We start from the raw sequence: 13,404 nt of genomic DNA, 5'->3' as shown, positions 1-13,404 counted from the left end.
TAGCTCAAAATATACATCAAAAAGAAAGAAAAAATAGAAAAATGACAGAAAAAATTATACCCCAAGAACAATTAGAGAAATCAGAACCTAGAGAGTCATCACGACTTAGAAATCAACCACGCAAAAACTACAAAACATTCATTCCACAATCTAAAATATTAAAGAAAGTTGAATTTCAAAAACAACTTTAATTTTACAATCAATAACCTTTGCACCTCTGAAACATTTTAAACTTTTATTTTTCAAAATAACATGCTGACAAACACGCAGCGATTCTAGTTCAAAATTAGCCAATAAGATTCATTCAATCCGTCACCTCCTATAACTCTAACACAAACCAATTAGACGAAAGATATTAAACTCCAGGCATATCTATAAGTATAACTTTACGACCTCCAGGTCAAAAATAAGCAAACCACTCCAACTTGACAACTAAAATAAATATCACCATAATATCATAACCCTCCCTTATCTAATAACCCAAAGATCAACAATATTTCCCCAACTCAGACCTCAAATACCCCCCATACAAAAATGTTAAATTAGCCTAAAGTAAAAGAACGAACATATTAAACTAGCCTAAGGTATAAAAATTTCAAAAATACCCCAGATCACTTGACAAATAAAAATAAAGTAACAGAAGACCTCCCGAACACCATAAAATTCGCCCCCAACAATTTTTCACAAAACTCAACCCACTTGTCAAAAAACCAAAAAATAATTCGACCACACTTGAAAATTGCCCCAAACAACAAAAAATATTCGATCAAGAAGCCATTTTTTCAATGCTCTTCTCTCGATCAGTCAACTTAATACTCAACATTTTCATAAACTTTTTAACAATATTTAAACTTTTATTCATATTTCTTTTGATACCTTTGAAGCTTTTGTAATAATCTTAATCATTTTTTGCAATATTTTTTAAATTTTCTATTCCATATTTGAACTATACCTCCAACTCTCAAAAGCCATTGACCATATTCACAGGTACGAGACACAAAACTTATCTAAATGATACGAACCATTTTTAGTAGAACAGATATTTTTTTACTATTTGTAATTTTTATAATATTTTTATCATCCCTCATCTTGACAATATGCAAATGTATAAAGAAGGCAGTCATAACATTCGCCTTAGCAACAATCCTTTTAATCCTTTTTCTAGAAGAATACTACAATAAACATAAATTTTTTCACTAAAAGAAATCAATAAAAAACCCTCAAAAAATGCTAACCAACAATCGCACAGTCAGTCTTCACCGACATCATCCCAAGAAAACCCGACACCACCTACAACTACCCAAAACCCCCAAACATCTACACGAATTTCTTTCCAAGATAACCCATATACCTTTGAAGAACGACACGCTCGCTTATCTGAACCACTAGAACCAGTTCAACGACAAGCACCTCTAAGTGAACCAACATATAACTTGTACCCAACACTTCCACAAGAATTAAGTAGAATACGAAATCTTAGTCAAAATCAAAAAACAGTTGAAATAAATAGACAAATTATACATCCACGACGAAACAGAAATTTTCAAACCCCCCGAGTTCATTTTGATATACCCCAATCCCCATCACAAAATACTCCGGAAAACCCAATTGGTATATTACCAGAAACCCCTACGCTTCTTTCACAACGTAGCACCTCAAGTCTACCCTCAGATTACTTAGGTTCAACACCAACATCTGAACAAATCCGTGAAAATCCCTTAAACCCTCCAAACCAAACATCACGACTACCATATTGGACAACACAATCATTCACACAAGGTGAACCCAATTTAATAAATGATCCAATAGATATTTCTACCGATACAACAACATCATCATCACTACCAGAAACATTGTCACTACCATCAACACCATCAATAAGCCAAATTTCACCGACACCTTTCCCTTTAAATTTCCCAAATAATCTCGACGCTAGATATCGAGAACAATCATCAACAAATATCCCTCTAAGATTAGACTGGAATACATTCACAGCAACCCCACCATTATTTGGACAGCACCCAGAAAGTAACCGACTCCACAACTGGGCACTTAATAGATTACAATATAGACAAGATATCCACGAAGACATTCGTGATCATAACATCCAAATACTCCAACAAAATAGTCTACAATTAAAATTTGAAATCACAGTTAAACTAAACAACATTGCTCAACATCCTTAACCATTAAACCCACCATTTATAACAGCTCAATCACTACCACCACCATTTATAACAACTGAAGTAATATATAAATACGACAGATATACCAAAAAGACAATTGGTTACATCACATTTTATAACCCATATTCAGGACTATCATACACATGTATATTCTAAAAATATTAATTTTTCTCCAACTCTTTTTTCTAGTAATTTCCGATCAGAATATAAATCCTTCTCCCCGCACAGGACCCCAAGACTTATTAGTCACAAATTACGATTGTGAAGAAAATGAACAAAAAACACGACACAAATATGCAATAAATCAAGTATCACAATGCGAAACAGAACCACAAGCTATAGAAACTACAAATGTAATAGCGACACTCTATTCAAAAGCCCGAGCAACAACGGTTATAGGATACAAATTCACAGCAACATTTTCCGAAAAGAAAGTACATTGTTCACAAGTCTCAAATGGAAATAAAAACCGACTTGACCACGAAACATTCTACCAGAGTAATATCGAACGACTTTTACATCTCAATCCCGAAGATTGTAAAAACGAGAATAAATATCACAAGAAATAAAAACACCGACAGAAAATTAGTATATTTCCAAGTTTTTTCAGATTCTGTACAAAGGCAAAACATTAATGAACAAATAAATTCACGCTTTACACCAGCCTCTGATTTAAAAATTGGAACATTTGTTGTAATACCTAATTTTAACACTCAAAAAGGAATTTCTGAAAAATTACAACCCCTTCGTAAAGGACCATACCAAATAATTGCCAAACCCACTGACGTAACATTTAAAATCACCGACTCAGACCAAAAAGAAATTGTTCAGCATCGAAACAATCTATTACCTTATTACCCAAAAGAATACGCACTACGCGAACTAACTCAATTATATTCTTTCACAGGTTTAAAAGTTATTCAAAATAACCCACATACGGAAAATGAAACAAAAGAACAACATGACATTCACCTCGAAAACCAAAATAAAAAATCAACTACAACGAAAAACAATACAAAAAAAGCTAGCTCAAAATATACATCAAAAAGAAAGAAAAATAGAAAAATGACAGAAAATTTGATACCCCAAGAACAATTAGAGAAATCAGAACCTAGAGAGTCATCACGACTTAGAAATCAACCACGCAAAAACTACAAAACATTCATTCCACAATCTAAAATATTAAAGAAAGTTGAATTTCAAAAACAACTTTAATTTTACAATCAATAATCTTTGCACCTCTGAAACATTTTAAACTTTCATTTTTCAAAATAACATGCTGACAAACACGCAGCGATTCTAGTTCAAAATTAGCCAATAAGATTCATTCAATCCGTCACCTCCTATAACTCTAACACAAACCAATTAGACGAAAGATATTAAACTCCAGGCATATCTATAACTATAACTTTACGACCTCCAGGTCAAATATAAGCAAACCACTCCAACTTGACAACTAAAATAAAAATCACCATAATTTCATAACCCTCCCTTATCTAATAACCCAAAGATCAACAATATTTCCCCAACTCAGACCTCAAATACCCCCCAAACAAAAATGTTAAATTAGCCTAAAGTAAAAGAACGACCATAGCCTAAAGTATAAAAATTTCAAAAATCAAAAATACCCCAGATCACTTGACAAATAAAAATAAAGTAAAAGAAGACCTCCCGAACACCATAAAATTCGCCCCCAACAATTTTTCACAAAACCCAACCCACTTGTCAAAAAACCAATAAATAATTCGACCACACTTGAAAATTGCCCCAAACAACAAAAAATATTCGATCAAGAAGCCATTTTTTCAATGCTCTTCTCTCGATCAGTCAACTTAATACTCAACATTTTCATAAACTTTTTAACAATATTTAAACTTTTATTCATATTTCTTTTTGATACCTTTGAAGCTTTTGTAATAATCTTAATCATTTTTTGCAATATTTTTTAAATTTTCTATTCCATATTTGAACTATACCTCCAACTCTCAAAAGCCATTGACCATATTCACAGGTACGAGACACAAAACTTATCTAAATGATACGAACCATTTTTAGTAGAACAGATATTTTTTTACAGTTTGTAATTTTTATAACATTTTTATCATCCCTCATTTGGACAATATGCAAATGTATAAAGAAGGCAGTCATAACATTCGCCTTAGCAACAATCCTTTTAATCCTTTTTCTAGAAGAATACTACAATAAACATAAATTTTTTCACTAAAAGAAATCAATAAAAAACCCTCAAAAATTGCTAACCAACAATCACACAGTCAGTCTTCACCGACATCATCCCAAGAAAACCCGACACCACCTACAACTACCCAAAACCCCCAAACATCTACACGAATTTCTTTCCAAGATAACCCATATACCTTTGAAGAACGACACGCTCGCTTATCTGAACCACTAGAACCAGTTCAACGACAAGCACCTCTAAGTGAACCAACATATAACTTGTACCCAACACTTCCACAAGAATTAAGTAGAAAACGAAATCTTAGTCAAAATCAAAATACAGTTGAAATAAATAGACAAATTATACATCCACGACGAAACAGAAATTTTCAAACCCCCCGAGTTCATTTTGATATACCCCAATCCCCATCACAAAGTACTCCGGAAAACCCAATTGGTATATTACCAGAAACCCCTACGCTTCTTTCACAACGTAGCACCTCAAGTCTACCCTCAGATTACTTAGGTTCAACACCAACATCTGAACAAATCCGTGAAAATCCCTTAAACCCTCCAAACCAAACATCACGACTACCATATTGGACAACACAATCATTCACACAAGGTGAACCCAATTTAATAAATGATCCAATAGATATTTCTACCGATACAACAACATCATCATCACTACCAGAAACATTGTCACTACCATCAACACCATCAATAAGCCAAATTTCACCGACACCTTTCCCTTTAAATTTCCCAAATAATCTCGACGCTAGATATCGAGAACAATCATCAACAAATATCCCTCTAAGATTAGACTGGAATACATTCACAGCAACCCCACCATTATTTGGACAGCACCCAGAAAGTAATCGACTCCACAACTGGGCACTTAATAGATTACAATATAGACAAGATATCCACGAAGACATTCGTGATCATCACATCCAAATACTCCAACAAAATAGTCTACAATTAAAATTTGAAATCACAGTTAAACTAAACAACATTGCTCAACATCCTTAACCATTAAACCCACCATTTATAACAGCTCAATCACTACCACCACCATTTATAACAACTGAAGTAATATATAAATACGACAGATATACCAAAAAGACAATTGGTTACATCACATTTTATAACCCATATTCAGGACTATCATACACATGTATATTCTAAAAATATTAATTTTTCTCCAACTCTTTTTTCTAGTCATTTCCGATCAGAATATAAATCCTTCTCCCCGCACAGGACCCCAAGACTTATTAGTCACACATTACGATTGTGAAGAAAATGAACAAAAAACACGACACAAATATGCAATAAATCAAGTATCACAATGCGAAACAGAACCACAAGCTATAGAAACTACAAATGTAATAGCGACACTCTATTCAAAAGCCCGAGCAACAACAGTTATAGGATACAAATTCACAGCAACATTTTCCGAAAAGAAAGTACATTGTTCACAAGTCTCAAATGGAAATAAAAACCGACTTGACCACGAATCATTCTACCAGAGTAATATCGAACGACTTTTACATCTCAATCCCGAAGATTGTAAAAACGAGTTACTCAGACTAAATATCACAAGAAATAAAAACACCGACAGAAAATTAGTATATTTCCTGAATTAGTTTTTTCAGATTCTGTACGTCAAGCAGAACTTGAAAGATATCAAGGACATATAAAACTAGATGAAAAATACCCATACAACGGCGCACACGGAAGATTAACTTATGACATACACGATAAACACTGGATACCACACATTGGTATAAATAACACTTCAAACTGCAAAGCAGACACAAAAAATAAAGGATATCAAGAATTAATGTTTTTCGATTGGAAAATACAACTCGAAAAAATACAACTCACACGAGATTTATCTGACATTACAATGATCTATCAAGGAATTAGATTACCTTGTAAAAACGATCAAGGCTATTGTGACCCTACAACACGAACACAAGCAACTATTGTTTGGTTTCCCGAAGATACATGTACAACATTTCAAGTAGCAAAAATACACGCTCGAATGATAAAATTTCACGAGAAATATTTTATACAATCAATTCCATATGAACAAGTAAATCCATCACGAAAACAAAGTACTGATTTTAGAAACATCCACAATATAGCAAATAAATTGACACATTTTCAAATATATCAAGAAACAGAAATTGCATGCAAATACAGAAACCCACTTTACAAAACACAATATTCTGAAATATTAGTTGAATACGAAAAAGGTTTCGACATGACCACTGGAAAAATAAAAATTAACCCTTATGCCACAAGTCATCCTCTAAACGAAGGAACATCATATATACCAGTCAATTTTCAAAAAAGTAATGGTCAACCAGGTGGACATCTAAAGCCCTATGACACTAGAAGCACACGTTTACAAGAACTATCACTAATGAATAATTCTTATTTTGGTAATATCCACTATGATATTTACTTAGATATGAAATTAGACTACACAATTAGCCGAATTTTCCAGGAAATGTCACTCTCTGAATTAGAAACACTTCACCAACTATGCGAATTAGAACGAACACAAATCCTACAATCACTTGCACTAGCAGTATTAAAAATACCCTACGCAGGATATTTACTATCAGGAAATAGATCAAACTTTTTAGACTACGAAGGAAACATTTTATGTTTTTATACCTGTACCAAAAAAGTATCACCACTATATGTTTTTGAAGATAAACGATGCTATAAAAGAATCCCTATCTTTTATAAGAATAAAGTACATTTCGTTGACACACTTTCAAGACGAACCTATTTCTGGGATACCGCAGTCCCATGTGGATTAGAAAATAGCCACAATGTAGTACAACTGAACCCTGATGAAGAAAAATATTACCTTCTTACCCCATACCCCACATTAATGCAATCACTCAAAAAATTTTCACCTGAAAGCATTAGAGCTATTGCTCGAAACCCAAATATTGATTTACAATCAATTGGAATATATTCAAAATCCGATATCCAACATCACATTAGAACACAACAATTCCAAGAATTATTAACACAAATGGACACTATACAAAGACAATCAATTGATCAAAACTTACGCAAACTTGCCGAAACCGCAGGATTTGCAGATATCTAAACACAAAATTATAGCGCATATTTTAAAGACATAAAAGACTATATATATCTAAACGGTGAAAAATACCGACCACAAGATATCTCACCCATAAATATTTTTAGGTTTGTCACACTAAAAAATGAAATTCTTGATTTTCTAGGATGGCCCTATTACATCTTAGAAAAATTAACTATTTCATACGCAATGTTTAACTTTATAGGATTTCTTTTTTCACTTTTAAAAGGAATCTATAATACATGCGCTATACACACACAAGTAAATAGACAAGCAAGTGTAGCACACATACTATTTGCAGGATTTTTTGGAATTTTTTCATCATCAATAAAAAAAATTCTTTTAGACGCACAAATAAAAGAATATAACACAAAAATAGCGACAAGACAGAACACGTACGACGAAGAACATAATAATATAGAAATAACGCCTACAGCACCACAGTTGCCACCCTTACCACATAAACATCCATTAACCCTAGTCCCACAAAATTTTCGAAATTTAGCAATAACACATAATCCAAATTTTAGACCAAACATATCGCAAAGTCCCATACAACATATAATGACACATCATTCACAAGATGAAAATATATATGAACAAATTATCGAACAACGCCATACCACCGCTTTTCAGTCTCAAAATAATAATTTTTTTTTAGCCCACGATGAGCCGACAACTTGGATCCCTACACCGCTCAAATTCCCATCCAACCAACCTCAACACTCCAATTACAATAATTCCACTTTTGCTTTCCCGCCACCCGATTTCCTAACTAGTAATATAACATCAGGCATGAATTCAGACATAATTCAAATATTTCAGTTTTATACTCCATTTCACAACTCAATAACCCTAATATTGAAACCCCTGATGAATTTGCAGACTCCGAACCATCTCCATCCAATAATTTTCAAACCACCTTTTCAACCAATCCCACCAAGTAACCAACTCCCATCCATTTCTACACCCTCTTATGCTTCACAAGTCACCCCAACCTACTCTTCATTCATTCAGACCGATCATCCAATTCTCCAGATATTCCCCAAATCTCCAAAGAAATCGATAATTTTATCACCCTACAACAACAACTATTACACCCTAACATCCCCACTATAAATCAGATTTCTTCCACAATAGAATCCCCAAACCCACCTACCCCTACACCCTCTTCAGCTTATTCTGCATCATTAGCACAATCATCCACTTCCACCGAATCATCAAAAAGCACTAATAGAGCTTATCGCACTTTTAAAAGAAAATTCCCAAACCATCCATTCCCAACCAAACCAGGAACAGCCCGTGAATATATTAATCATCCACATCACACTAACACAAAAGATTTTCTAGCAATCACCTTACCTTCATTTCCACAATATACTTTAAACACCCCTAACGACACTAACGACACACGTAGTTTTGTAGATGAACATGTTTTAATGCCTACACTTCATTGGACAACATATTATCATTTTACTAATCCCCTTTGCCTACCTTTATCTAATACTCACATCGATATAGAAAGAAATCAAGATATGCTATATCGACTCACCACATCACTCACGCAGACAATTTACTTATATAGGATATAAAAAATCAATAAAAACATTCACTGCACCCCGAGCTAACGAATTTACGCTAGAATATTACGATCATAACATCATACGAACTAACCAAGACCAATTTTTAGATGATGATCGCTTCGCTAACCCACAACTAACAGAAAAATTCTTCATCAAAACACCATATGTATTTACACTCAATATATTTGATCGCAAATTCGACCACGTCATTTCTGAAGCACTAACCGACATGCAAGCTTACGAAAGTTTTAAAGAAAAATTTCAATTATTTTCACTAACCTTCCACTTCCTTGCACCACATGAACGCGATTTGCACTGCTCACACGACATTATGTTACGCACTAAACAAACCCACACATATACATATTATCGCTTCATAAAAAATCATTTTGACCTACACACTCCATCAAGACAACCACACCACCGTTTTCAGTTTCTTAACTCTAAATACACTTCACCATTTTTTCTTAATTTTACATATTGCATCAAAGATACTAACCTTCACGGCATCCTCCGCAATTATGATCCCATAACCCAAATGTATTTATTTTGTCCCATCACGAAGACCTTTAACGCAGAAGAATCCAGACCCTTATTTATCCCACATGAATTTATCCAACCTATAGAAATCCCAATATTAGAATTCATCCACAATACTAAATACAATCACAAATTATATAACCTCATTCAAAACACACCTTATGAGTTTGCAGTTGGCACTGAAGAACTAAAAACTATTAAAGCACTTCAATTGCTTTGGCCACTGCTTCAGACTAAAAACATCATTCGCATACTAGCAAAATTACTAACAAACTCCGACACAATACACGACATCTTCCCCCACGGTTTTTTCCCCGACGACTAACAGGTAAGTATAATTTATACATATTTTTCACTAATAAATTTAAAATAAATACTAACCATTCTTTATACATGTCTCATTTAGATTTTTAGTCTTCATCCCACGATCATCTGCAAAAAACAGAAAAGAAAAATAAAGAATAATTAACTTGTTAAAATTCTTCTAAAACTCTATTAATAATTTGCACTAGATAAATATAATAAAATTCATACCAATGTAGTACATTAATTTTTAATTATTTCCCCAAAAGCAGTAATTTTAATAATGATGAAAATTTGTAACTTAATTTTTCCCCAAAAACTAGCAGTAAATTTAAAATTCTATGTAGTAAATTGATAAAACAAAAATGCACTACTAACCTTTTGATATTTTCATTCATTCGCACAAGAATTCTATCCAAACTCGCACAGCTCGCCCATGAAGAATTGTTTAAATAATGAATTTCAGTTTCAAGCTTTCACACTCAGCAACTCTAACACGCGATAACAAGTTTCAAACTTTCCTTTAACCCGGTTGGAAAGGAATTATATACTAAACAAAACTAACCAACGCAGCTTACTAAACACCACAAATCATAGAATAATAGCATGACTAAGAAAAGAAAACCAACGGTACCCAAACCGGATTAACCCAATTTAAAACTGGATAATTTATTCTTTTGAAGACTATTATAAAGTCTAAGAAAGAAATAATAAAACACAAAAAAGTCGAAAGACAAACCCATACCAAAAACAATTTGATCTTTGAAAAAAGGACACAACCAACGAAACATAAGAAAAACCACCATAAACCCAACATAAAATGTTATCACATAACAGGACCTCTCACAGAAACCGCACGAAATCATACTCCCACTCCTGGCCTAACCCACCAGAGAGGACGTCCTGAGCATGCTCTATAGCCGGCCTAACCCACCGCGCTACATCCACGATTTGTGACCACACTTCTATTTTTAATAAGAGGTACTCAAGGGTGAGTAACTCTTCAAAATAACCAAACTAAAACAAAATGCTTTTGTGAAAACAACTAACCAAAATCATAATTAAAAACTGAACTAATAAAAAATTTTATAAAATGTAATTTATACCTTGCAGTATATAGATCGGCACACAACAACAAAGACGAACATCCAAAGACAAAATGACCCCACTACACGTAAAAAAGAATGGCCAACCACAAATCAATATGCCGTCCACAATCACAAACTCAAAGATTTAGAGTACAACTTGACTTCGCAGAAAAGGACTTCATTGAACTAGACCAATGACCACCTCGATGTTCAAGTATACGTACAGATCCGAGTTACAAGGCATTCCCTCCACGCACAATCTCCACGCCATTCCCAGATGAGGTCGAACACAAAAGAAGTTCTCTACATAAAAAAGAAAAACCCGTCATAGCAAACCATTCTGAAATCAGATTGATTTCATTGGGAAACACCATTGTTGTCATAAGAAGACCCAACGATTGATGCCCCTCACTCCAGCGTCCTGGAACTTATCTAACAAGAGAAACCGGACAAGAGTACGATGTTCGCCAAATACCAACGTCCATCATCCATCCTTTGAATTGCAGAAAGATAATTCTAAAAAACTCTGTAAAACCCGGATGGGTGGAACCTGATCTAAACTATATTTTATGATTGGATAAATTAGATATTTTACCACTGTAAAGTATTTAATATTAACCAATCATGATCCATCTAACTAACAACCCACTTATTTGTAAGTGCTGAAATTACTTGTAATTTCAGCACCAGAGAGATTTGAATTTAACTTAGAAATTAGTTGCCTTTCCAAGAGAACTTCAGCAGCCGCAATAAACCAGTATACCCTAGATCTACTGAGCCTAGCAGAGACTAGTTAAACAACCTGAGACTAGATAGTATAAGAGTAAGATTAGGATCGGTATTAGACTAAGAAGTTGCACGAATCTATCCGGCCGAAAATAAGATAGCGTGACGAGCAGACGGTGTACCCTATCCGAAATTACTCTATGAGTTAACCACATCAATCCTAACTCATCTGGTGCGACCATAAGTCTCGAAAAAGACCTTAATAGCTTAGAATCAACCAAAAATAGATTAGAATTTAGACAAAACATTTTCAAAATGTTATACGACGATAATTTAATCGAAATGTCTCTACGACTCAATAGATCAGAGCCAATATTCCGAACGATAACAGAACTACCCTGAATCATAAGAAGACCTCGAACCAGAGACGACATACGACAAAGTAAAAACTTACCATATAGTTATATGATAGTACGGCAAAAGCCAACACAAACTTTTATATTTAGAATTTTATTAGCAATGAATTTAGATTTTCATTTGCAAACATAACATCTTGAAGTCAATCTTCATGATCATTTCAGGCGAAATTGTTGCTGTGAATTTGAATCCTATAACTGTTGTTGCTCGGGCTTTTGAATAGAGTGTCGCTATTACATTTGTAGTTTCTATAGCTTGTGGTTCTGTTTCGCATTGTGATACTTGATTTATTGCATATTTGTGTAGTGTTTTTTGTTCATTTTCTTCACAATCGTAATGTGTGACTAATAAGTCTTGGGGTCCTGTGCGGGGAGAAGGATTTATATTCTGATCGGAAATGACTAGAAAAAAGAGTTGGAGAAAAATTAATATTTTTAGAATATACATGTGTATGATAATCCTGAATATGGGTTATAAAATGTGATGTAACCAATTGTCTTTTTGGTATATCTGTCGTATTTATATATTACTTCAGTTGTTATAAATGGTGGTGGTAGTGATTGAGCTGTTATTTTTGGTGGGTTTAATGGGTAAGGATGTTGAGCAATGTTGTTTAGTTTAACTGTGATTTCAAATTTTAATTGTAGACTATTTTGTTGGAGTATTTGGATGTTATGATCACGAATGTCTTCGTGGATATCTTGTCTATATTGTAATCTATTAAGTGCCCAATTGTGGAGTCGGTTACTTTCTGGGTGCTGTCCAAATAATGGTGGGGCTGCTGTGAATATATTCCAGTCTAATCTTAGAGGGATATTTGTTGATGATTGTTTGGGAAATTTAAAGGGAAAGGTGTCGGTGAAATTTGGCTTATTGATGGTGTTGATGGTAGTGACAATGTTTCTGGTAGTGATGATGATGTTGTTGTATCGGTAGAAATATCTATTGGATCATTTATTAAATTGGGTTCACCTTGTGTGAATGATTGTGTTGTCCAATATGGTAGTCGTGATGTTTGGTTTGGAGGGTTAAAGGGATTTTCACGGATTTGTTCAGATGTTGGTGTTGAACCTAAGTAATCTGAGGGTAGACTTGAGGTGCTACGTTGTGAAAGAAGCGTAGGGGTTTCTGGTAATATACCAATTGGGTTTTCCGGAGTACTTTGTGATGGGGATTGGGGTATATCAAAATGAACTCGGGGGGTTTGAAAAATTCTGTTTCGTCGTGGATGTATAATTTGTCTATTTATTTCA

The sequence above is a fragment of the Symsagittifera roscoffensis genome, chromosome 9 (assembly GCF_963678635.1).
Source record: "Symsagittifera roscoffensis chromosome 9, txSymRosc1.1, whole genome shotgun sequence".
Classification (NCBI taxonomy): Eukaryota; Metazoa; Xenacoelomorpha; order Acoela; family Convolutidae; genus Symsagittifera; species Symsagittifera roscoffensis.
Note: the sequence above shows the minus strand (reverse complement) of the source record.